Genomic DNA, 27,976 nt, shown 5'->3' on the forward strand with positions numbered 1-27,976 from the left:
GCAAGTGGAGATGATTTAAGAAAAACTGATGGACTGACAGCATCTTTAGGTATTTTATACTATTTGGATAACATTTAGATACTTAACTCTAAAAGAATCAATAGCACATTTGAGTCTTAGGAACAGAAATCCGGACTATAACTGTTTCATTTTGGCATTACACAGCATTAGAATAGGTGACATCAGGTTGAAAACGCTACCAGAGCACAGACCATCTACCACAGTAAGCAAGTAGTATTGCTGGGAACTGGTCTAATGGATAGATCTCTTCAAAAATAGCTCATTTTGAAAAACTATTAAAAAAAACCAACAACCCTAAATCATAGATAGTTACAGAGTAAGTGACATAGGAGTTCAATAGCATGATAATATCAAAGATAATTAAATGAGATAATCAGGAATGAGAAACCAAGATAACATAACCGTTGCAGATGTTTGATAGAAATGAATGGGGAAAGGTCACTGAATTAATACTTAATAAATCAAGTAATACTTCTCTTTCCTCCAAGTACGTTAATTAATCAAAATCTCCCTAGAAATTATGTCCCTGAACAATTACCTCGTTTGACTACATTCCTGTTCCCTGCAGCCATGCTTTGCTATTATAATTTCTGATGAAATTTGTTATTCCAAATTGAAGTGGGACTTTTTTCCTTTCTGCAATATTTTTGTCTTTCTAATTTAGCAACAGTTTTAGAATTTTTCAGTTCTAAAACGTTTGTAATGGATTTCTTCCCCATCAGTTTTCACTGCTTATGTCCAGGGCTTAGGCTTTTGATCAGTTTCAGTGACAAAGACTTGATGAAAACAGTGTGATTTAAATAAGCTGCTGTATAAATAAAAAGATGTACCTGTGTCAGGTCAATGTCATTCCTTTTACTTTTGAATGCTCTACAAAGTGACAGGTTGTTACCTTCTACTCTACATGAATATAAGAAGTGCTACTAAGATGACTTACCCATAATATTCAAAGCCCCATAAAATGCAAAATGGCTGAGTGAGGAATCTGCTTAAAGGTATTCAGAAACCTTTTAACCACTTTAGCTGCTTTAAAAAGCTATGGATTTTATTGTCTTCATGGCAGTGCACCACCTAGTTCTGGATGAATTTGATGTTGAGAACTATAAATATGATAAAATCGCATGAAAATTGATGAAACATAGGTAAGAATACTAAAACATCACTGTGTTAGGAGAAGTTTGCCTCCATCTTTGAGAAGCTCTCTCAAATAAGAAAATGCTGACAAAATATTTTCCAAAGATCTTTTAAGTTCTGTGTTTTTAACCCATGCTTCAGTTCACTTTAATTGAAAATATGCTGTATCTTCACTACTTCCTCCTATGCAATTTTAGCCAAGAAGCAAGAAAAACTACAAAAAATGGGTCATGGTTGTCAACAGAGCAATGTTTCAGCCTCTCTTCAAAAGATTTTTTTTTAACGCAAATATTTAAAACAAATGATGATGAACTCCTCCAGTTTTTGAGATATGTTGGGGGTTTTGGTTGTTTTTTTGTTTGTTTGTTTGTTTGTGTATGGGAACTGCTGAGTCAGGGCCTGAACCTCTGATTGATCACTTGAGGAGAGCCATGAGTCAGCCAGAGGCAATTCACCTGTGCTGCCAGAAGGGTGGAGCCAGAATCCACCCCTCCTAGACCTATTTAAGAGCTGGCTACCACTGGGGAAGGATCTGTTCTGGAGATTGCCTTTGCTGGTGTTTTGTGAGTGAGCCCAGGATAGGGGTAAGCTTTCTATTTATTCTCTTTTGTTATCATAGTCTGCTTTGCCTAACTCTCTTGTTTATTTTGTGATTATAACTTCCTAAAATTCTTTGATTATACAGTTTGTTTTTTGTTTTTTCTGAATCTTGTTAGGATTGTAACTGCATTTTAACCTTGTTGGTATCCATGTATCATAACTGTTATACCTCTTTTTGCTCACAGAAGAATGATTGGACTACTGTGTGTGTTTTTGGCACATGGCTTCAATCACAGGAACTCTTCTTTAGAGCCTGTCGTTGTGCAGCCTTACCATAATCATCTCACTGGCTGCATGCATTTAGGAATTTGCTAGTACAGGGCTAAGGAGTACATCAGCAGTGAACATTCAGGCAGGGAGCACAGGGTTGGTACCTGTGTTACTCTTTTAACCAAAAGATCAGGCAATGCATCCTCATAAAGCAGGAAGAAGACTGTTTGTGTTAACAAATGTCCATGGACATGTAGGAAAAAGAGCAGTGTCTTCATCTCACTGAAGACAGGTAGCTTTGTGACTGGTAATAGCAGCTGATCCTTCTCCTCACACCCTTTCATATATACAGGCCAAATAAAAGCAGATGTAGGTATTATGAAAGCACTGTTACTTTATGCACTTAAAAAAAAAAAAAAAAAAAAAAAAAAAAGCATCCCATCATGATTTAATGTATGTTTTTTATCCCCAGTGTAAATGCAGAGCTATGTGGGTATGGAAGCAGGGAACACCTTGCTGCTCTCCCCTCTTGGTGTGGAAAACAACAGGAGTGATCACGGCAACACAGCAGAGCAGGAGTAAACAAGATCTTACATGAAGGTCAGGGTGTTGAAAGCTCTGTACTGTGTTTCATCATCAGTTGGCCCCTGTGCTGTTTGTGGGATAGATCTGATGCAATGATTTTTTGCAGTTCTAAGTTGCAATGGCTTCTAATCAAAAGTTTAGAGAAGGTTTGTATCTAGCTAAGAAAATAAACTATCTGACTAGGAAAAGCTATCTTTGCTACTAAGAAGGGGATGAGGGAGAGCTAAAATATACACTCTGCTGTACAGTATTGGCCACTGAAAATCTGTATAAAAAAGGTACTATGAGGCTTCCAAAGTTATCAGTTTTATTAATCCAGCATTCTGAGGGACCACCTATTTTATTTCTACAGCACTAACAATGGGCAAAAATGAATCTGATGGCTGAAGTGGTGCTGGTTGAGTAGGGATGGGTGGGTGCTGGCAGCAGCAGGAGCCCCCAGCTGGGGTGGCAGCCCCTATCCCCATGTGATTAGAGCACCTGCCTGCTGGTAAGTGGTGCTGGTGTTTTTTCACCTAATGTTTTCCAAGTATTGATTTGTGTTCAGTTCACTGCTCATGATTTCTGCAGGATCTCCATTAGCAATTCTGTTTATACAGTTTTGTTTATTAAATATTTGCACTGAGGAAAATTATCTTCTTTTATTCACAGCCTGTACTCAAGGCACTATAGACAGATGTCTTTAAATTCAGGGCATGGAAACAATGCTTCTTTGTTTTATGAGCAAGAAAGCCCCATAATTTTCAGATGACATGTTCATAACTTACTTCTATTTTTGAAATGTCTTTTTTCAAAATAAAATAAACTCAGTATCCCTTTGAAACCCATTAGGAAGTTTCTTTATACACTGAGAAGTTACTTTAAACATCCTAAATTCAGTGTGGTTCTTATAAAAGTGTCTGTGGTACTGAAGAACTAAGAGTCTGCTGAGCCACAGCTGAAGGAAAATGGGGACACCACTGTCAGCAGCCCTAGCAAACTTTAAAGTAGAATTCAATTATGTGTGGCTGATTCGCCCACTCTGTTTTCCTCCAATATATTCTCCTACATTTGATTAACTTTTTCTTTTTGGTTGCACATCTCTGTCCAGGAGAAACATTTAGCTCTTATTTGAAATCAGTGTAACACAGATATGTAGAGCATTGGACAACTAACAGTTTTGCTAAACAGCAATGACTTGGAGCAACAGCTGAAGAAATTTATTTGCTTGAAACTAGAATTTGACAGCAAAATGTGTTTTTGCTGGGAAAAATATGCTCATCAGTAACTAGAAAAATAATCCATACCCCTGTGATTTGTAGTGGAAAATGCTGCTGTAGTATATCAGCACAGATAATGCTTAAATGCTCACATTTTTTTCTTTTCTTGTATTGATCAGATCTCTCAATCAGACTACATTTCTCATGAGACATCATACAGCACTCCAGCCAAGGATGGAGTCCACACTTAATCCTTGCAGTATGGCAGGACAGTGCAGCACCATCTCATAATGGATAGGTCTAGTTTAAAACTGCAATTTTAAGTACTTTTTTAAATTTGTTTTGGGAAAAGGATCGTGTGTGTATATGAATGCCAGGTCTACTGGCTATTGAAAACTGTACTCTTTACTCAGGATGCATAGATTTGATTATACAATCCTGCTGGAACAGTTTTTGAATCAATATCAGTACTATTCACTTAATGAATGTTAAAAAAGAAAGGAAGAAAGAAAACTGATGTTTCTAAACAGCTCTATTATCAGCTGCTAAGAGGAATAACCACCTTTTTATTTAAAAGAATGGTTGTTTGGGGATATAATGATTATTTGTAGAGCACTGGGATATAGGAGGGAGAATTTAGTTAAACTGAGTGCATAAAATCATGCTGTGTTCCTTGATATCACCTCACAGACTGGTTTATTTCCAGTGTCACCTTCTCTGTTTTGTAATCTGTATGCATAGTGAATAAACTCTACGCCTAAGGACTTGGACTTGATGATCCTTAGGGGACCTTTCCAACTCAGGGTATTCTGTCATCCTGATTCTACTTTCTTTGAAGTGCATCCATGACATTTACCTGCAAGGCAAAGCTTGCTCTTCTCCTCAGTAAACTGATGGAGGGACACCTTAAAATCCTTGGAGTCCAGGCACCTGCAAAATGTGGGGAGTATATGGTCACTGCCTGCTTTCACTTATTAGTGACCGGACTTGAACTTCACCGGCTTATGGCTCAGGTAAGCATGTAGCTGCAATTAGCAGCTTGGTGCCATGGTGGGCTTATTCCAAATCTCCTGCATCTGAAGGCTTCCACCAACTGAAAATCAGCCGTGGACCACAGAGTGGCTAGCAGTAGGCACTTCCTAGGACGTGTCTCTGGGCTGTGAAAATTGGAGATGTTTCACCCTCTATAATCAAATATCTGCTAGATCTGGAACTTTATTTCAGGTCTCCTACAACTTGATTATCTTCACCCTTTAGGCCATTTGGGAGCACAGTGAGATGTTTTTGATTCCTGATTCTTTTGAAGAAATATATGTAAAATATGTTTTATCCTAATTAAAAACTTATTTGTTTTTTAATTTCTTGTGCTTCATTGGATAATCACTTCTTTCCTAGGTTTTGTCAAGTCTTACTGAGCTAATTTCCACTGGGACTAATCAAAGCATAGCCTGAGCATTTGATGGTTTGGACCCCTGTCAGAAATACATGACTATTTTGATATTGCCAAAAAATATATTGCTAAAGAGAATTGTTTACTTTATTTATATTCATTTATGCTTGGGTGAGTGTCTTTTTTGTGGCATAAATCATACGTGAAGTTTTTTTTTGTTTTTTTTTTTTTTATGCAAGCAGTGACAAAATATCCTCCGGCAACTTGTTTTCCAAAATAATCAGCTCAGGCATCTCCCACCTGGAAAAATACTGCTGCACTGCTGTGGCTGGAAACAGTGTGAATGGTGGAATATGACTGATGTGAGCCAGTCTACCAGAAAATGTTTTTGTTTCAGACATTATACCTGTTCTCAAATCTAATCCCAGTTTCAGTGGTTTAGTTATGCAAGGGCAAACATCAAACATCTGCTCTGTCCACTCTCCTTTACAGCCAACACCATTAATTTTCCAAATAAGTCAGCACATCTCTATTTATTCTTTAATTCATTGGTAATACTGTGTTCTAATTGAGATAGTAAAATGGAACTTGCAGATTTGATTGCTTAGAGTTCAGAGCTCTTCTGTGATCAGAGCTATCAGTCTTGTAAATGGTATAAGCAAATGCAAAACAACAAAAAAAAAATTCACAGTGCTGCAAAATGACTTCTCTCTGTGCTTGTTTCCCATTTAGGCTATAGCACAGGCAAGAGCAAAATCCATCTGGAAGAAGAAAAAACAAAGTCAAGGTGAAAACAAGATCTTTCCAACATCATTCCTGTAGTGGTAAGTCATCCTGCTGAGAGCAACAGATTAGATCCTGCCACAATACATCTTATAACCTACATCCTGAAAACAAGCTAGAATGGATTTCCAGAGTGAGAAATACATAGATATAAGTTGGGGAAAACATTATGGAAATAAGTATTCAGCAAGAGGCAAGCAGTATGAAGTGTTACCCTTCCTTAGCTCTTGTGTTGATATAAGCACTTGTTTCAGAGTCCCTCTCCCTCTTGAGGACTACAGGTGATGGACAAGTGGTTTTGTCTTCATTTAAACTATCATTACCGTAGTATCAATTAAAACATCAAGAAAATAAGGGACAAAAAAATTTAATTCCTCTGTAACAACAGTGTTGACCCTTAATCAAGGTTCTTTAAGAGTATAACCAGGCCTTGCAATGTAATTATGTTTTGAAACTTGTGTACCTAAACACCTTTACACCAGTCTGTACACCAGTCTCAGAAAAATGGAGACACTGAAAACATAACATTCAGTTTGTTAAGGACAAGAACTCTTTCCTCTTAAATAAAGTTTTTTTTATTCTTCTTGCTTCTGATGTCTCTATTTTCTATATTCCATTCTTTCTGTGCTCTTTGGTCTTGAGTCCACCCAGTCCTCTTCATTTTCATTGCAATTTTTCCTTTCTCTTTATGTAGTATTTTCTGTATGAGATGTTTTGCATACATTTTTCTTCTTGCATTAACCTTAAGTCTAATCCTGCTATTGACAAGTCACCAGAACCTATTGAGGGTCAACAAAAAGGATTCCTTCTGATTTTTACTGCTTTGTGAAGTGCATTCAACAATATTGAGCAAAGAAGCATCTTGTGAGACTCAGGACAGAGCTGTAATGCTGCATTCAAGGGCACAGCCTGTATGAAGCACATTATAGAGAGTTTTATTGTAGCACATTGATTACATGTACTTAAATGTCTACACTCCACCTTCTAAGTTTAAATTCACAGGACTGTATAATGGTTTAATTTTATGAAAATCCATATTCTTTTTGATTATCATACTAAATTTTTCTGCATGGACTAGCACAATCTTCTGATGCAGAGTGCACCTGACTATTAAAATGCAACTTACAAATGAACATGAGTGTGAAATACCTTTATTTGCCACGAAGCAGAAGTGAAGTCATGCCTTGCAAAGATATTCATATTTCCTTCTCATATTTCCTTGAGGTCTCAATGGATTCCTTTTTAAGGGAGATCCGTATACCTGACCACTGTGGGAAAGAGTCCTTCTGCACACAAGTAATTACTTGAGGAAGGAAATGTAGGAACAGGTGCAAGAAGTAGTGGATATCAGCTGAATCCATACTGACTTTTACCAGATGTATTCACTGAACTGTGCACTCATTAATAAGTGATATGAAAATGATACTGTGCTTTAAGTGACAGCCTTTGCTGATGATATACCTGGCAAGGTGTTGGTGGCAGAGTGGCTTAACAGGGAAGCCGTTGTGAAAAGAGAACAGGGCTACCCCATGCTGGATACAGCAGAAAGTGTCAGTATTTTAAATAATTGCAAAAATAAGAAACTTATTTTCCAGAAGTCAAAACTGTTTCACCACCATGGTAACTGGTAATTGATTTCCCTGTCTTTTTTGCTTATGTTTTTTTCCTTGCTTTCTCCCCCTTCCGCATTCCATCCTGCTGAGTAAACAAGCAGCTGGGTAGGAACTTGACATCTAACCAAAGCCAATCCATTGCAAAGATTGACTCAGGTTAGTCAAAGTTAAAGCTTAGTATTGAATGACTTAATGATAAAATTAGAAGATGAAATTCAGCATTAGTACTATTAATTAATGATCATGGCAAAAAGAAGAAAAAGCACTTGCAATGCTGTTGGAACTGTTCTCTGCAGTTGCAGTGTTCAGTGTAAGAGCCAAAGGAATAACTAAGAAGTTAAATGTGATTTTTTTTCAGTTGTTTTCCAATAACTCACAATTAACTCTTTTGCAAAGACAGTTCTGTCACGTCAACCATTTGACTCTACCAAATTATGATAATATTCTGGAGTACAAATACACTTTACAGAGTGGAAGTTCCAGAAGAAACTTTTAAATTGGAAAAAGGACAATATTCACTGAGCTCTCCCATATGCGGATATTCTGTCCTATGAGGCCTCTTTTCTATCTGGTCCAAGCTTGACATAGAAATCATCTCTCCTGAAATGATATGTTTCTTATGATTCACAGTGCAAAGTTTGGTTGGAGCAAAACCACACTGCATAATGCGGAATAAAGTGCTTCAGGGAGCATGGCTGATAAGGTAGAAAGGAACCCAGACTACTACTGGATTGGCAATGAACTAGGGAAAATTGCCTATGAATATTTTCTTAAACCAATTTGAGTTTAAGTATTTTATTTCATTTCACTGAAAAGATTTATTTTGCTCCGTACTGGATCAGACCTACCATATGTTTCCTTGTTAAATCTGTGTTTTAATTACATTTTAAATTAATTACTAAATATTTTGAAATACCAAAATTAAGATTTTCCTGAGAGGGAAAGAACTGAAATCTCAGTAGAAAACATCTGACCAGTTTTTATGTTTCGGTGTATAACTTTGTACAGTTTAGTATTCTGGGAATTTAAAGACTAAGCTAAATTATCTGTTTCTGCTTGAAGGCTAAAGTTTGCTATCTTCAGCTGCAAATCATCTCCATACTGCAAACTATCTCTGTACTGAAAATCTTGCACCTTTCCCTCATACACACTGATTTATCTGTGGTATTACTGTCCTACCCATTCTGCAAAAATGGTTTAGGTCAGATATACACACAGGAAGCAGTCATCTGAACTGGGAAGGGATTATGTCCACCTGGAAGCAGTTAAAATAGAACGGTATGATATATTGAGGTACTTAATGAGATGAGATGGATTCATTCATCTGACTGCATAAAACTTCACTAAGTGCTGTGTTCCTTTTTGAAGACCAAACATAAACTCCTAGTTCATTCTGGTATACTTGAATGTACACTTATGGTCCAAATTCTAGACTACTAGTTACAGGCATCCAAATATAATCCTCCAGAGCTAGACACTCATTTAGTTAAGAGATTGTTTCTCTTCTCAAAGTCATAATTCATTGCTTGTTTAACTTACTATTCTCACTTGAGAATTTAAGTCTTCCAAAATAAAAGAATACAAAAATTTCCAAAATCCTATGGTGAAGGAAGTTCAATAAAGCAGTATTGGTCTTTGAGAGACAGTTGTCAAGGCTAAACTTAGTGAGTTAGTTCAATGTCAGACTGCAGTTTAGGAAACAAAGGCAGTAGAAGTAAATGACAGCTGTGAATGTACCAGCTTCTTACAGTGTTAGTAAGTGTTTTCAAGAATTAAACACTATCTATATCCAAAGCAGACTACAAAATGCAAAGAAACAGTTACTGTATCCTAATAATCATAGAATCACAAAATGGCTTGGGTTGGAAGAGCCCTTAAAGCCCATCCAATTTCTACTCCCTGCCGTGGGCAGGCTGCTACCCACTAGATGAGGCTGCACAGAATTCCATCCAGCCTGGCCTTGAGTGCTCTCAGGGATGGGTCAGCTACAACTTCTCTGAGCAGCCTTTGCAACTGCCTCACCACCCTCTGAGTAAAAAATCATCTTCTAATGTCCAGTATAAATCTTCCCTTTTTTTAGTTTAAAACTATTACCCTTTGTACTACCTCTGTCTTCCCCTGTAAAATGTCTTTCTCTCTCCTGTTTATAAGCTTCCTTTAAGCACTTGAAGGCTGCAGTGAGGTCTTTTGGAGCCTTGTCCTCTCCATGCTAAACAAGACCAACTCCATCAGCTTTTTTTCTTAGGAGAGGTGCTCCAGCCCTGTGATCATCTTCACAGCCTCCTCTGGACCCACTCAAACAACTCTGCATGCTCCTCCAGATCTGGACACACTATATCAGTTCCAGTACAATGTCCAAGTAAGACCAAAAATATACGGAGAGACTTCTGTGAATAAGACTCTTGATTCTGAGCCCAGTACTGTCATCAGTAGCCTTAGACTTGGTAGGAGAAACTTGCGTTTCAAAGGACAGGACAGGACATGTCAAGAGTGCAGCCATGGTCCAAGCAGCACACCATGGATAGAAACATTGCAAGGACTGGAGAGAAACTACCATGTTCCAGATAGAAGATACATGTGCCCTTGGCCACATCAGGGACATAAAAACAAGATCTAAGAAAGGTATCAGAGATGAAAGCCCATTTTGGGAATTCTATCTTTAATGGTAAATATGCATTCCCTCTCAAAACACATTTGAGCATAGCCATGAAGTTTTTGTGGTGAACATAGAGATAGGGCAATATTCGTACATTACACATAATTTTTCCTCAGGTGTTTCAAAAACACTCAAAGTGGTTTCCCAGTTCAGCCCTTGGAAGTCATGTGTGACAGAGGAACTGGGTAACACACAGAGAGCTTCCTTTGTTTTCCTCTAGTTTGAATATTTGGTTTAAAATGCATCCTTCCAGTGCAGGGCAAGGAATATTGTCAAGTGGATTTCAAATGTGCCTTTTAAAAATACAAATTAAAGTGGGATTAAAAAAAAAATCACCTTCCACCAATAATGAAGCCATCAAGAAAAGTAACACTAACAAACAGAAATAGGGTCCCATTATGTGAGTTGCAGACCATCTTAATAGATGGAAATTTGCCTGTCTCAGTCTACATAATTAAAATGTACTGTATATAATTAAAATTAATGTAATTAAAACAGTCTCAGCACCAAGTTTAATTATATCACTCAAATGTTGCTTCTAGACACACCAAAATCAGCGTGTCAGTAATAAGATAAATCTCTATATTCCTTTAGATTAATAAACAGATGGGACTAAAAAAGGAAAAAGAGCTAAAAAAAATATAAACACTGAAATAATTATTTTATTCAACAAATAGAATGGAGCTTTTTCTCCTAAACTGTTATTCTTATGGGTAGTCTCACAGGGATCTCTGTTTTAATGCATGTATAGAAATAACCAGTAGCTTAAATATCAGAGAAGCCAAACTCAACAGTTTAATCCTCTGATGTAATTCTGTACCACTTATAAAGAAGATAGAACACAATTCAACAATTAATTGTGTGAGAAGGAAAGCTCACAAGGCTTTTCCATTCACAGGTGAACCTCAGTACCATCAGCTTTACACCACAGCTCCTCTCAGCACCCACCCATGTCACTGATGTACGTGTTTGGTCTGTAGGCTGGGCAAAAGTCCATGTACCCTATGGTTGTGGTTGAACAAGTGTTGATGGAGAGAAAAATGAAGACCTGAGACCTGTCCAGTTCTGGTCATATTGGTCACCAGATCAAAGGATGCCAACTGATACTGCAGCTGCATAAGCATCTTGCAGTTGGGAAAAAAAGGCTGAGAAAAGAGTTGAGGTGGCAAAGAGAAAGTTTATATTTGTAGAGAAGTTTTCCAAGAGGGAAAAAAGTTCTGCAATCTGTTGTTTTACAACATAAGCTGTGGGCTAATAAGATATATAAAGTTATGTTGACAACTGCAGATGTTTCATGCTTACCATTTCAATTAAATATTCCTGAAGTGGTTATTATATACCAGCATTGTAAATGAGTTTTTTTGATGTTGTCTAAAAAGTTTCTGAGATTGGAATATGATGCTGTAAGAATAACAAAGTTTTTGCACAAATAATGCTGATTCTGAAGGTCACAATACATGTCCTGATCCTGAAATCTTCTCTCAAACAGGATTAATTTTAGGTAACTAAGCTCTCAGCAACCACAATAGTCTGTATGCTGTTAGCCCTCTCAAACACCACTAGTTTCCCTAGGTCTGTCATGGTTTTATGATTTTTGGTTATGGGTATTACACATCATAACATCATGTAATGCACTGGGGGTTTAACTGTTGATGCTCAAGTTCCAGGTGCCTGTCTGGAGGAGGAGAAGAGCTACATTCCCCAGGGGGCTTTGCGATCAGTGAGGAGATACAACTCCTGATAAGGTCACCTGATGTTCTCTTCTTCACCTGCGCTTCTTTGCCTGCGCTTCTTCATCTGCTCTTCTCCACCTGCTTTTCTTCATCAGCTCAGCTGGACTGCACATCTCACCTCAGCACTGCGGTGAGGCCTATCCACTTTTCAGACACTCTCTCTCTCTCATTATATTTTGATTTATTAACTTCCATTATATTGCATTATCTTGCATTCTGATACTATATTTAGTAAATTTGTTTCACCTCAGATCATTGCCGCTGTTTTCAATTATTTTGAGGTCCCCTATTTCCAGAGGCATGGATCCACAGATCCCTCTACCCTGCTAGTCACCGAACCAGGACAAACCAGCCCATAAACCGTTGACAAGGTCCCATACTTAAAATACAGTGGTAATCCTTAGTGTTTCTACAGTGCCTCTTAAGGTATTTTGTTGGCAAATGTATGGCGATGATATTGCTTTCCATCCATCTTTGAGGCTGCAGTGTAATACCTTCTATCTACAAGATAACTGGAAATGGATTAATGGGATAAAGTTGAACCTTATCAACACTAAAACAGTATTTCAGCTTAGATTTGCTGACCTCTTGTCATGATAAGATGAATGTATTCTTGAGTGTGAAATGAAACAATTTCACAGGAGAGTTCTTCATTTCACAGCTATTTTGCCTCATTTTTTATATCTGGAAATTAAATCATTAATATAGCCTAGTAGGGGCTCTATTAACAATATATTTAGTAGAGGCTAAAAGATTTAAGCTTCACAGAATTATTTGTATGTGGAATGTCTGGTCTTTTAGCTCTAATCATTTATACATTTCCTTGTATTATCTGAGGGGAGGGGAGAGAGGTAGTAGGGACAAAAAAAGTAAAGAAACAACAGGCTTCAAGATACTTATATAAGTCAAATGTTTTTGAATGGCAAAACCTGATGAATTTGACTTCACAATCTGAAAGAATGGAGTCAGGCAGTCTCAGATGCATTATCAGTTGTTTTAGGGAGCTTAAAGAGGGTAAGCGAGATACCTGATGATACAGACTTATCTCTAAACAGAATTGTGGGGTGGGAGCTGAGAAGCCATCAACCATTGTAATGTCCAGCCAGCTGAAAGAGCCCTGAAGTGAAAAATAGAGGAGGAAAAGTGCATATTGGTCTAACAGATATAAAACCTCTTAAATCAGTTTTTCCAGTAAGCTGGTGAGGTTAATTACTTCTCAGTAGTTAATTTCCTCTCTTTTCCAAATAGAGTAAGATCTTGAGAATTTTTTACTTGACATTATTATAAATAGGATATGGAAGTAAGGTACAGATAAAACTATTACAAAATAACTTGCAAATGGCAAAAATGCTTGTAAAAATCTTAGATGATAGAGAATATCACTGGTTCATGATCAGAACAATACAGAATGAATGGTTTTGAAGAGTTCTTCCCTTGGTCTAGTATTAATTAATATATTTATTAGAGATCTCAATGGTAGAAGAGAGATTATTTTCACTGAACCAGCAGGTGATATCGCCCTATACACTGCTACTACATTAGATAGCAGCATTAGAATGCAATACAATCTTGACAAATAGGCAAACCAGACTGGAAAAGGAATAATAATATAGTTCAGCAGGGAGGAGCACGCATATATAGCCAAGAATAATCAATTACATGACATGGGATCAGGAATGATTGCCTATACAGCAGTTCTGCAGAAAAGATATGCACTTTGTAATGGATTACAAGGGGAACATGAGCCAAACAAAGGTCTATACAAGAACAAGAACACGTAGGTACATCCTGCCTAATGCATGATTTATTTTTCATGCTTTTTGTGTGTGTTTATGAACTGCATTTTAACATCTATGAATGCATATGAAAAAAAAAATTGCCCCTTTCTAATCACAACAAATAGCACACGAATGTAAAAGGCGCAGATTATTTTCTGGCTTATGTGGCATCAATGAATTTGTTCATAAAATCTCCTTACAAAAAAATTATTATAGATAGTATGCTGAAAATTAGAAAATATTCCCCTGTTGAATTCCAAATCTGATTAAATTTGCATAGCTGTATATTTTAAAAATTAATTTTCCTGATACATTTTAAATAGAATTCATTATGACGCTAAGAAATAAAAACAATTATTGACATTGCCCCCTCTCAGCCATTTTAAGCAGCAACTTCTCAAAGTATTATTGCACTTTAATTAGAAATATGAATGATAGGGATTAATTAAAAATGTGTAGAGTGCAGATTCGTTCAAAAGAGCCATGCATAACACTAATTAGAATTTTTGTTATTAGTTCTTGGTAATAGGAAATATGTGAAAATAAATGTATTTTCCTATTAATAGAGATTGATTGAAAAGCATATGAACATCTCCTCTCATTTTCATCTACCCTTTGTGTAAGAAACAAAAAGAGAGATAAATACCTACTTTCTTCTATAGAAATGAAAAGCAGTGTCTTTATTATATAATGTATTAATCAAAGTAAAAGTAATTTTACTTTTTAAAAGTAGTTACTGAGCTAAGAGTTTCAAGTGCTAAACCCAAACTCCCCTAAAGGACAGGTGGTTTATGGACATTCAGTTCTCTTCAGCAAAACACTGTCACTAATAGAGGCTGAAATATGTTGATGTTAAGCAAAATGTATCTCTTCCACAATCCTGATTGTTTATCATCATAATCTACAGATACAAATTATATGAACTACACAGAACAGAAGGCCAGGGAGTGAACCCAGAGGAGCATCAGACAATTATCATTATGTTTGATGTGTATTTATTTAATTGATGTGGTAAAGACAATACTTTGGAGCAATAAATCACTCCCTAAGTTGTTATTTATGAATATCTGTGAACAGAAGGAACTAAAGTGGGAAAAGAGCTCACAAAATACAAACCAATCTGCTGGCAAGATGCAGTCATTAAAGCAACCTCAGAAATTCTGCTTTTGCTTGAGGTGTATCCATTATAATACAGTAATAATGGCTCAAAGTATTTGCTCACAGTGTGGCTTTTTTTTCAGATTAAATTATGCTCGTACCTGTTGAGAATGAAAGGAAAAGAAATCAAGCACAAAAATATTCTCTTTTTACCCAGAAATTGTTAAATTCTCAGAGTTACCCTGCGTGTCAAGTCAATACAGTCATCTTCGCTTATAGAATGAGGGGTAAGATTTTGTCTCCTTCCATCCAAAAGACAGGCCTGACCATGCTAGACAGACAACAAGCATATCAGAAGCACTGGAGTAAAAAACTCATTCATTGAAGTGGTCATAGAAATGACCACTCCTCTTCAGAGTTAGGCACAGAGACTCCAGGTGCACTGGTACCTTCACATGAGCAAATATGATCAGAACAAGAATCTCTGAGCTCAGGTCTCAGCAATATCCTGGTTTATGGGCATCTCCCAGCGTAGGTTTTTATATTACCATCTGTGCTTGGACCTGCAGAACTTGCAACAGTATAGTTTAAACCTCATGCCAAAGAGAAGATGAACACATCTGCTATAATAATCTATGTGTGAAAGAGACTTCAAATGAAACTTAGCTAACAACCTGACCCTGCTGTCTCAAGTTATCCAGCTCACAAATCAGGGACTTACAAATGCAAACTGGTGATACAACGAACACAACTGTATTCCTGTACCCAGGAAGACAAATTTCACAGCACTTCCCATCAAGAAGTGGAAAGAGCAACATCATCTTTTCTAAGAAGTAGAATCACAAAATCATGACAGCCTATGTTGGAAGGGAGCCAAATCATCTGATCCAACCATTCATGGAAAAGAATGCCAAGACAAGGTTATCTAAGTTGTTTGTTTGCATCGTGATAACCTAAATTGGTGGGGACTTTCAGAAAATTTCTCCCCTTCTTTCAGAAGGTAAAAATAAGCTACTCATTTCTGGTTGTAGGTGTAAATCAGGCAGGCTTTGCTAGTTGACTACATTCTGGCACAGTTTCTGGGAACTCAGTGTCTGGAAGAAGCAACAGAGTAGCATTCTCCTCTTCCCTACACACTGGGAATGCTGAGGTCGGGGTACAGAGGTAGCTTTATTCAGGTTCATATTCTGCAGCTGCAGAATATGTTTTAGTGTTCCATAGGAAGACCATGACTTCTTCCCACAATTTATAAAAATTCTGAGCCATTCATCTCCACCTCCATCCAACATGCATTTCTTAGCAGAAAACAAAGGAGAGCAAATCCTTTCCCACATAGCTACTTAGCTATATCTGTATGAAACCTACTTATTTATTATCTTTGTCCTTTCCCACATAGCTACTTAGCTATATCTGTATGAAACCTACTTATTTATTATCTTTGTGAATTCCCTGTAAATATCTGTTGCAATTTTTAAAGTCCCTTGGTTTTATTTTCTCTACAAGCTTATTTATGTGAATAGTTATGAGCATTTTGCTCAAAAGAAGTGGGAATCTGAAGGGCTTGATTATCACCCTGAAAGTTAAATAGGCAGTCAAAGTACCACAGACCAGTCACTATTTATCAAGCATAAGCTCTTTCATAAACTAATTTGACTTTCAGTCCTACAAGGCTTCTTGAAAGTTTTCTCTGGAATTTTACTTTTTATGATTTCATGACTCTGTATCTGCAGGTCAGTGTACAATTGCATACATTAAAAAAAAGTTAGGAAATGTCTAAGGGGATTCCCTTTGAAACTCTGCCATTATTACAGCAGGTTTTCCAAGGACATTGTTTTGTAGGTAAATGTGTATATTAGTTAGTAAGGGCTATGTTCCAATAATACTTTCCGATTCATTAACTTCCTTTTCATAGAGTCAAGATAATTACTTTCTAGTCGTGTCACTAGAGTAGCGCCTAAGGCAGAAAGGAGGGCAGAGTCACCCTTTAATCACTGAGGTTAATTTTGCTGTCCTGAGAATAAAGACCACATGCCCATTTAATCAAAATGTCCAGAGGAAAGAAGATAATGTAAAGGTTGAAGTAATATTTCTTCCACTGATTGAGTGGTTGAGGAAGCATTTATTAATATTGCTTTAACACGATATTTTCCTAATTCAAGAAAAATGCCATCAAAACTTTTTCTCATAAAATAAAACTCATATTTGTTCTATTTGTGAGAAGCTAAATACTTCTGAAATGTTTTTATCAATATGAACCCCATCATAAAATATTATATCTCGTTCATTTAGAATGTGTAACAGCCATCCAGCAAAGTACTTTTTTTTTTTTTTTTTTTTTCTAGAAGAATGATAGGCCAAGAAACTTCCTGTCTTTAAGTTACCAGAACCCTAATACAGCCACTTTTTTTCTCCAGCCACTTACTTGCTAAGACACAGATCTGTTTATACCACTAAAAAGACTTTAATGACAAAACAATTGGTTGTTAGTTCTCTGAATGAAACACAGACACAAAGATTCTGTTGCAGTGGAGATGGAGTATGAAGGTCTTGGGTGAAATTTCATTTCTACAGAAATAACTGCTGTTTTTGCTACTGGTTTCACTGCAGTGCAGACTACAAATCTCTTACTGATATTTCTACAAAGTGACCATCTTTCATTGCCTGAACTCTTAACACAGATATTCAGGAAAATAAGTGATACTTAGATAAACCATATATTTTACAAAGGACTTTAGCATCAGGGGACCTGAACATCATTTAGGGCTTTCTTAAGGGCTAAACTGTGCTGTACTGGATGCTTCATCAAATGTGATCTTTAATAATCTAGAGGTAACTTCAACAATTTCCATGAATTTCCTCATTCAGTCATGTGGGTTACATTTCTTAACACCAATCTGTCACTGCTTAAGGTGTCTTTAAAGGGATATTATCTAACCTCTCTGGAACAATCCCCTCAGTGATTGTGTTTACATATTGCCCTCCAGATGACAGCAGAGGTCAATTCCCTATCAACTCATTAAATGTGTATTTAATTTAGTCTCTTTCCTCTATACAACTAGCAAAGCCCTGATTAATCAGCTATATAGGAACAGTAAATACTCTGCTTCACTTAATTAAAAGTTAAATTCCTCTTGAGGGATCAATACAATAGTAAGCTGCTACATGCTTTTGTTAAAAAGGTGTTTCTTTGAGGACACACCTTGAGGTATACTATTGGGAACTTAGTATGAATAAGAACAGAAATTTGTTCAGGTATTCAATTAGAATAATGTAATGTGTTCATTTTCTAGAAAGAGGTGGATATAGAAAAGCCAAGGGTGGTTGAAAGAACCTGGAGAATTACACTACTATGTTTGGTGTAATCTGCTTCTGGTACAATTTTTAAAATGCATCATGTCAGTTTAGTGTTTCAAAGAAGAGTCAGAAAGAATTGCTTTGCATAGAACATACTTCTTTGTGGAAATGCTTTCAGTCCTCTGAAACATCAAATTAAAAGAGTCAGACTGACCAGAGATAAAGAAGCTAGAAACAACTTTTAAGAAAATGCTTAAAGAAAGTTCATCAAAGTCTCTTCCCAGTTTCCCACCTGATAAAATTAGGAGCAATGTCACTAACACAAAATAAATCAGCTGTAGCCAACAAGCTACATTTTCACATGCAGTGTGATAAATACATATTACTGGTCTGAAGTCCCGCCCACCATTTCCACAAGAACAGCACTCAGCTAATTTTTACCATAGCTTCTACATACAAGCCACAGAGTATTGCTGGATGCACGTGTCTGCTCTTTCTTCCCAGTTATTAAATCCTTGCACTGCACAGGAGGATAGAGTGGCATGAAGACATCTACGATCTTTCTGTTGACCTCCTCAGAGTGCATGCTGCAGACAGAAGAAAATATGTCTTTATTCAGATTTTCTTCCTCTTGATCAGGTTGATAGCCATAGCAGCCAGCCAAAACAGACACATTATCCTTCATCAGACAGCAAGCAGTACAGTAGATCTACACTAAGCATTGTGTGTTTATTACCTGTTAAAAAAATGGAGTTGAAATCTAGGGACAGCTTCAGGGATATTACAGTTTGGTTTTTCATCTTCCATAATCAAGGATTAGAACAGCTCAGTCTGAGGTCTTGCACTCTGGCTCTGAAGGCAGACATTCAAGCGGGAGTAAGCATTTATATTCTGCACCAAGGATTCATCTCTTCTAAATATTATATTCTCATGGTCCAGAAATGCAAAAGTTATCTTCTCTGTGACATAATTGTTAACATGGAGACTCTTGTTTATTTTCTCAGCTACAATGCATGTAAAGCAAATAGACCATAGCGATACCATTACACACGTTCCTGCACTCACTTTCGAAACAATCAATATCAATTATCAAATTCTCAACTGGAGAGAAAGGCTGTGAAATTGCCCATGAAACAAATTTACAAAGCCATCCCGATATCTTCTATGTTCTATTCTACAAAAAAAACTTTCATGAACAATTATTTCAAACGCAGTCTTATTTATTACCATATCACAACTTATTCATGATAGTAGTGATGATGGCTATACCCATGTTTTCATGCAAATAAGGAAAATGAGTTGAATTCCTGTTTCAGTGCAGATACTTGTTCTGTAATTGAATCTACTCTTCAGATATTGGTTTTCCAACATAACAGTGCCGGGGATCTCCACTCAAAGACTTTAGTGCAAACACGCGCTGAAATGATCATTGTTTAAAGACTTTAACACATTACAGTGTTTCCTGTCTACTAATTTCCAAGGCAATTATGCATATCACACCTAGGCATCATTTAGTGCTGTGTAATCTGTGTCTGTCCATACAAAGCATAAGGACATCCATCATTTTACAAGGCACTTTCAACCTAAAAGTGTTACGTCTGTACTTTTGAACATTCAATATATTTATTCACTGTTTGGCTCTTTAAATGTCGCATCCTTAATCCTTTATCTCTAATTCAGACAACTAATTGCTTCAGACAAATTACATTATTCCCTTTTGCGTTTCCCTATATGCTAAATACTGATAAGTAGCCTCCATTTATCAATGATATTCAGCTTTACATTAATTATATTTTCAAGGCACATAAAAATCATTGTGCAGTGGAACTATTTAGTGATGCACAAATGAACCAAATGCTGAATACAAACCAAATACAAAGAATTAACAGAAACCAAGTAAAACATTTGATCCTGAGTGAAGATGAAAATAATACATTCAAATTAATTCAGACATTCTTGAATACCATCATTTTTACTGCTGCCTATGCCTTCAACAATCACTGTCTTTGAACTACAGCAACTGGGATTAAAGATTAGGATGTATGGAGCCTACCTGAATCTCTCTGAATAGCTGCAATTATCTTATGATTTGTAATGCTGTGCTCCTGCTCTTGAATGTTAACACCACACAGTGTCTTTTTTGTGAAAACTGCAAATATACTAATGCTTTTTAGAACATTATTTTAGCTGTTTTTATGTGCCAAGTTGCAGAGACTACAAATACAGAATAAAATTAAGGATAAAATATGCTCTAATCTAACTGTAATTAGGATAGAAATTAAAGGAAATGGGTTAGTATAGAAGAAAATAAGGATCGTAAAGCTATTACCCCAGGCATATTTGGAACCTAAAGCCTTGAAACTTAACAAGCAATTTGAAAGCAAGTCAAAGAGTCAGTGCTACATGCTAATAGATAGACACCTGTGTCCTTCCAGTACTCTGGAAGGTCTCATTAGCCATGTGAGGCCATGAATCTTGGCTCTTTTTCCTCATATGTAAATTTAGCACAATGAAGAACTATGATATAGTGGGCATTTCATGCTAATGAACTCTCCTTTCCACATGGTACTCTCTTCCTATTAAAAAAATAACAATTTGTAAGAAAAGCTTTATTTTTTTCCAACATAAAATATTAGTCCAGTAGTACTTAGAGCAATTCCCAATGCAAATCTAAGAATAAAGAAGTAGGCAGGCTTGTTTCCTGGACTGCCAAATGCTGTGTCTATTAAAAAGTTCTCTATATGACTGTAGACTTCTCTTTGAATGAGAACAATAGGAACTAGATCAAAAGCTTATTTCATTTTGACTGTATCAGAGTCAGCAAGGTTGCTGCAAAAAAAGATAAAAATGTTTCTGATAAATAATTTCACAGACCTCTAGTGGACTGAAATTGAGATACTCAGACTTAATGTGTTGTTTAGAATGGCAACAAATTCCCATAGTTTATCTCTAGTGTCTTGTAAAAACTAAATACTGCTGACAAGTTTTATTCTCTAGAAGTTCCAGGAGTGTTTTCTGCTTTTTGTATACGAAGATTCCTGGTAAAAGTAAAAGCCAGAGCTTGTTTGAGAAATACAAGATCTTACTATAAGGCACTTTTGAAAGATATTTAGTATACTTATTTATTATTTACAGATCAGAAAATCAGTTTTTGTATGATTTCAGGAAGGTAACTATTGGAGCTGCATGTATCCTGCTCAAACACACTGTTTTCCTCTGTCTCATTTTCCACTGCCAGCTTCTCTGTCGAAAAACACTGAAGTTCTTGCATCTCTGGATTGAACTGAAGACCTCAGATATCAAGTCTGGTGACTGGATTATACTGGAACCCATGTCATTCAGAGTACTGAATGTCACCCTGAATTTTCAGGCTTTTTAATCTCATATCAACAGTGGAACACTAGGGTTTCACAAGCATATCCTTGTAGATTTGTCTGTAATAAGGGTCCTTAAAACAAAACTAAACGGATGAAGCTGATGATATCTGTCAGATCTAGAAATTACTCTTGTCTGCGGGTCTCAGACAGAGGTTAAAAAATGTTGACCTAAGAAGAAGGCTGAAATAAATGGCTGAAGAAAAGAGTGTAAGCAAACACATCTATATTTTACACATCATTAGATCATTCTTTAGATAGAACCTCCCCTTTCTTAGTTTTAAATCATTCCCCATTGTCCTATCACAATCCACACTTGTAAACATCTGTTCCCCTCCTGTTTATACACTCCCTTAAAGTTTTCAAAGGCCACAATGAGGTCCCCCCGGAGCCTTCTCCAAGCTAAACAAGCTTGGAGATCCCCCCAACCTTTCTTCATAGGAGAGGTTCTCCAGCCCTCTGATCATCTTAGTGGTTCTCCTCTGGACTCTGAGTCCTTCTTGCACTGGGGGCTCCAGGCCTGGACACAGTACTCTAGATTGGGCTTGACAAAAGCCAAGTAAAGGGGAACAATCACCTCCCTTCTCCCTGCTGGCCACCCCTCTTTCCATGTAGCACAAGATACATTTGGCCTTCTGGGCTACAAGCGCACACTCCTGGCTCATGAATGCTGAGAGATTAGATGAAAGACTGCAATACTGGAGTAAGCAGAAACATGCACTACTGAGAAAGCATAGTCTTGTAACAAGGTAATCCACAGAAATAATTAGGGATTAGGAGCTGTTGCCTCATGAGATTTGTAAAAGCACTGCACTTTAATGTCAGTTGGGCAATGAGCCTTCTCCTACGGTCTTACTAGGTATTACAGTAGCACAGTTCTGGAGTGAATTTCCTGCATTCTATGCACAAAATTTGTATTAGAGCAATTGGAACAACTTGCTTAGGTAGATCAGGCAGAATTAATGTGGATTTTTTTCTCATTATTCCAGTTTTACAGAAAACTACTGCTCCAGAAATTTGAGAGGCTTCTGCTGACTACTGAATACTGCCTCTTAGTAATGTTGCAACAGAAAACACTTGAAATTTGTGCTTCATTGTGCTCTAATTTTCTGGGGTTTTTTCTTAATGTTTCAACATGAAATCTCTTACAAGTCACCTGGGACATGCTTGGGAATGCTGCAGCCAGGCAGTTCACAGAGGGGGCATGAAGACAAGAGAGAAAAAAATATGTAGAGTCAGAAGAGTTTAGTGATGCAGTCAGCTTTCCCAGATATCTAACCACCATCAGAATAGATGCAAAGTTTCAAGAAAGCTTTCCCACTTAAAACAGCTTGAGTAAGAAGACCTGGCTAGGAAACAAAATGAAGGGATTTATCTTGAGCACTGGATCTCTAATGGGAAAAGGAAAAAGAACAGAAGACTCAACTGAAATGCATTAAACGCCCCCACAGAGCAGACCTAAATTTACTGCAACATTACAGTAATAAGCACTACAAAATACTCTAATGCAGGTGTATAGAACAGTAAAACAATAATTTATTTTTAATATCTGCTTCTATCCTGCTACTTTATTTCCACTTTTTTACTTCATTTAGAAAAAAGCAGCAAAATTATGAGAGCACCTTTCAAAAAAAGTGGTATTCAGGAAAGGGTGACCCTTTCTCCTCCTTTACTCCAATCACACTGACTCCATTTTATCCAAGTCTTCGGTAAATCTTGCTACAGTTTCTCCTACCAGATATTAGAAACATAGTATTACTTGTAAAGTTTATATTAAATATTCATAAGATGTATTTTTAAAGGAGAAAACCTGAATTTTGAGCATAATAGCACCAAGGAAAAAGCATCTCATCACCATACTATGACTGAAGCCCTCTAAGGATATTTGGTTTCTGCCAGAAGACTGCTTGTTTACATTCCCTTATACCAGCTGCAAACCCAGTATTCAAGTGCATTTAGCATTCTACAGATTCCTATCTTTAACCTTAGCTTTCGAGGCAGTCTCTATAGAGCCTCTGTGTAAGTCTATGTACAGTCTACAACTTTAAGTTTAACAGAGAAAATAGATTTTAGTTATGGGAGAAAAAAAAAAAGGTATTAACTACTGTGAAGCAGAAGGACCTGTTTTTGAGTTATGAGAGAGCTGGTATCTCTCTTAATCACAGACAAGGGTGATGAAACACTGATAATGCTGAATGAAACTTAAAAGAAATCTGACAGCTAAAGTAGCAGTTATCAAGTTCATATTTGTCATCTGATTTTGTAAGGAAGAAGAAAAAAAAAGATTAAAGCATCTTAGGGCCCAAAGCTGTGGGCTAGTTTGTTTTCAAGTACATTTTTTACTTTATTTCAATAACTATATAATATTAAGTAGAGTCAAAATGGTTTAAGTTTTAAAATACAGGGCTGATTAAAATGGATAAATAAAATATCAGCAGTTAACAATGCTTCTTTCTCATGAATATTTATGAAATAAATAAAAAATAAAGCCTTTTTAAGTCTTTCAGTTCTGCATTGTTTTGTGAGAAGCATGACACATGTCAGATAACATCAAATGTTTGCATTCACTGTGCTGAAAACATTACCCCTTAATGTTGGACATTAGCATGTCTGGCCTTGGAGAGGCTGAGATTACAACAGAGACCCAGTGAACAGGATCAAAGGCAACCAGCCCTGCTCCTCCTCTGCTTCTCTCCTTGGATAGGGAAAGCTCTCAGCACTGCCTGTGGGTCACATGTTGAACACAGAAAGTGACACCAGCCCATCCCCTGCCTCTGGTTTCACTTGCTTGTTTAATGTGTTCCCACAGAGCTGAGACAGCATCCTGTTGTTTTGCATTTTTTTAGAAGAAACAAGTGGAGAGCACTGAATCTCCTAATTACATTTAAGAATTATTTTTCTGAGTATCACTGTTTTGCATTTTTGTCATTTTGTTGTGGGCTTTTGTAAGACTGAGACTTTGGGGGTTGAGGCTTTGGTATTTTTTTCCATTGCATTAGTGGATTTTTGTATTTGCTTCAGAAAGTGTAAATGTTCAAGTAACTTTGCTGTTCTTCTGCTTATAGGACACAGGATTCTGTGGTGTACCAGAGAATTGTGTTCTGGGTCGTCCAGTGCAAAAATGATGTGAGCGTACTGAAGGGATTCCAGCAGAGGGCCACCAAGATCCTGGAGCACCTGTCATGTGAGACTGGGAATGGTCAGCCTTGGAAACAAGAGGCTCAGGGGCATTTCGTCAATGTTTGTAAACATTTGAAGGCAAAGTGCAAGGCTCTCTGCAGTGGTGGTACCTAATGTCAAGGCAAGAGGCAATAGGCACAAACTGGAACAGAAACTTTCATCTAAGCATCAGGAAGCAATTCTGTGCTCTGTGGTTGACAGCACTGGCACAGGTTGCCCAGAGGTGGTGGAGTCTCCTTGGATATCTTCCAGAGTCACCTGGATGTGGACCTGGGCACTCTACTTTCATGTCCCTGCTGGAGCTCAGGTTAGACCAGATCACTTCGAACTTCAACCATTCTGTGGTTCTGTGATTCTGTGGCATACATGAACATTTCACACCTAATGATGAATCACTCCTTTGGCTCAGATGGACCTCTGAATTTATTCCTCAGTGTCTCTAAGATTTTTTTGGACCAAAGACAGCACAAATAAGATAGCTGCAGAAGTCTCCATGAGGACTGTGTGAAACCTGAATATCCCTGAGAAAATCAGCTCAACCCTTTAATTTGCCAGCACAATAGATACTCAGCTGAAAGACTGAAAGGACAATATTCCCTGTTATTCTTCAAACCTACCAATTCATCCAAACTCATGAGGATGATCTAAGGAACAAACAGGTGCTAATTCATTCCATTCACCCTCCAGGTTTCATTTCAGTATGTCACAACTGCCAGTAAAGCAGAAATAGATTGTTTTTAGCAAGTGCACTGTTTTCCTCTAAAAAGTATATAGCTCTAAGGCAGGAGAGCTGGAACTCACTGTGCACGTTAATTAGTTGTCTCTTTAGTCCAAAGACTCTCTGGGCCCTACAGCCACATCCACACAACACAGCAGGTACTTCATACTGCAGTTTAACATGATGTCTGCTTGCTGCTCTCACTTCTGTGGAAAACTCAGAAAAAGCATCATTATTTTAGGATGACAAGACAAGAAAGAAAAGATGCCAAAATGTGGAACAAAAATTAAAAAAATGACAGACCAAAAATTTGACAATAAAAAACAGCCTTTTAAAGCAACCCCTCAGGGTAACAGTACCTAAAGAAATTCATACTGAGTCTTCACCCTTCACTGATGTATGTGTTTGTTTCAAACTACTGTAAAAGCCATTTCCCAGAGCTAGAGCTAACAACACATTTGGACATGTTCCATTGATTAATTTATTTTTCATGAAGGACTATTAGATATCTTTGACTTGGAGTTGTTGCTGCTTTAATATTTTCCAGGATGGAAGCACAACCAATATTCATTATGCCTTTGCAGAAAAAAACAAACAAATGAAAAAAACCATAGTAGTGAAGTTATTGAGTCCTGAACTCAAATACATCTATTTGCCCATCCATCAAACTTAGAAAGCAATCCACTCTTGATGCAATGGATAAAATACTTGAGTAAAAGTATGTATGTAAATAAAATAACTACAAATGTACACATTTTCCCTTATATAAATATGGGGGGAAAAAAAAAAGTGCCTGTACATAACTGCAGTGATGATATCTTTAAAATGGATTGATACCTGCTCTCTCTGACTGGAGGCTTGAATTTTTCTGGCTCATTTATGTCTAGAATTGGTGTTCTTTGTAGCTGTCATTAATTCTTGCCCTTAATAAAATCAGTAAAGTCTTCCCAGTGACACAGTAATTCTGTGTGCTAGCAGTAATGGGTCTTAACTCCAGGATGCATGTAAGGAAATTCCAACAGGCTTTTCCTATTTTGATTCACTAAATCCTTAGAGTAGCTTATCAATTGCAGAATCACTGCTGTAATAAATAGGTCTCAAGAGGGATGAAGTGAATTCCTGATTATTGTTATTATTATTATTACTTCCATCTAGGATACTCAAAGAAGAAGAGCATTCCATTGGTCATGTATATAATCTGACAGCTATCCTGAAAGCATTTATTTCAAGCGTTCCCCCTTTCCCCTTCCAAAAATAAGATTATTCTGAACAGACAGACTGAATGGGTATCAGTCTTAGCCACAGAAGGACATCCCATCTGCAATACCAGAATTCAAACAGTTTTGAAGGTGCAGTATGGTATATACAGACTTTCTGCTAGGAGATTTTGGTATCATTATTCAATTTATGGTTGTCTGGCACACAGCAGAATTTTTTGCTGATGTTTAGCAGTAACATGAGATTAAAGCTTATAATCAAACAGTCTGACCTAAAGATCGCATTGACTTGCCACAGTCTCAGAATGGCTTTACTTATATTTATATTTAAGGGTATTTGTTCACATCTGGGTGTAGTGGGAATGCTGTCATGGGGTGAAGCAGTGATTGAGCACCTGGTTTGAAGGCAGGGCCAATCTAGGGGATCTCAGGTGTATGCAATGCACATGAGTGAACCAGAAGGTGTGGAGTCAGGATACAGCCCTTCACAGACCTTGCATAGGGTTAGCAGTGAAAGTAAGGATATCTTGCTGGAGTTCCCTGTGCATTTGGGGCCTTTTAAGGGTAAGTAGAGTCTTTCCTTTATTTCTGTGTCTATGGTTGCTCTCTTTGAGCAAGTCCTCAGGTGCTGGAGCCTCAGACTTTGCTACTATGTTGTCATTGCTGTGCTATCCATTGTGTTACAGTGTTATAATGTGTGTGCTTTGAAGAGTAAGCTCAAAGTTTTGTGCTTATTTGCCGGCAATCACTTGGAAGGCTCAGGTTATAAGTTTCTGTAGAAAACAGTAAGTTATGATTCATGTTATGCTTTTGCCTTTGTAGGTTGTTTCAGGTCTAAAGCTTTACCTGTGTATCTGGAGTATTCCTTGGGTCACAGGAAAAAGGAGCAAGTTCTCCTTTCCTTGAATTATTACTGAAAAAAGCACTGAGATCTCTAAGAAAACTGTAAGAAGCCTGGGATCTCTTAAATCTGAAGCTGGTTCTTATATCATGAAAAGAAAATCTTCTCAACTAGTTCTTCCTTTGCTGTGTCAATACACTTCTGATGTTTCTGCAGTACTTTTAGTTTCCCCTTCAAAGGTTTCGTACAGGCAATTAGGGAGATGTGAATTTCTGCTACCTCGCAGCTTCTGATGCACTTCTGCAACATGAAAAAAGCTGAGACTGAAAGCTGACTTGTGCAGTCCCTCAAGGATATTTTTAATCCTCATTCCTCTTTTGCAGATATACATCTAAGTCTTCCCAATAAATAAATACAATGAATAAATACAAATGAAAGTTTATGTATGGCTGGACATTTATCTAATACTGGATGGATAAAATGTACAGTAACTCTAAAATGAAATTTAGCTTCATGTTTCTCTATGGAGGGCTTCCTTTTTTTTCATACAGA

At 37.1% G+C, this 27,976-nt stretch overlaps 1 long non-coding RNA gene across 7 annotated transcripts; it reads left to right on the plus strand.

Annotated features, from left to right (window-relative positions):
* Positions 1-1,698: 1,698 nt before the first annotated feature.
* On the plus strand, positions 1,699-27,852 carry LOC122180117. 7 transcript variants are annotated; one of them, XR_006178919.1, is made up of 8 exons: positions 1,699-1,739; positions 2,438-4,762; positions 5,872-5,963; positions 9,781-9,894; positions 11,853-11,936; positions 14,944-15,087; positions 21,333-21,678; positions 24,534-27,852. It is a non-coding gene; the product is annotated as an uncharacterized LOC122180117 (long non-coding RNA). The 7 variants fall into 7 exon arrangements; XR_006178920.1 differs by lacking the exon at positions 21,333-21,678 and having other exon boundaries at positions 2,438-2,565; positions 3,929-4,762; XR_006178918.1 differs by lacking the exon at positions 21,333-21,678 and having other exon boundaries at positions 14,944-15,800.
* Positions 27,853-27,976: the final 124 nt, after the last annotated feature.

This window comes from Lagopus leucura, unplaced genomic scaffold, assembly GCF_019238085.1.
Source record: "Lagopus leucura isolate 7727_CA_CO unplaced genomic scaffold, USGS_WTPT01 Super-Scaffold_100004, whole genome shotgun sequence".
In the NCBI taxonomy this organism is placed as follows: Eukaryota; Metazoa; Chordata; class Aves; order Galliformes; family Phasianidae; genus Lagopus; species Lagopus leucura.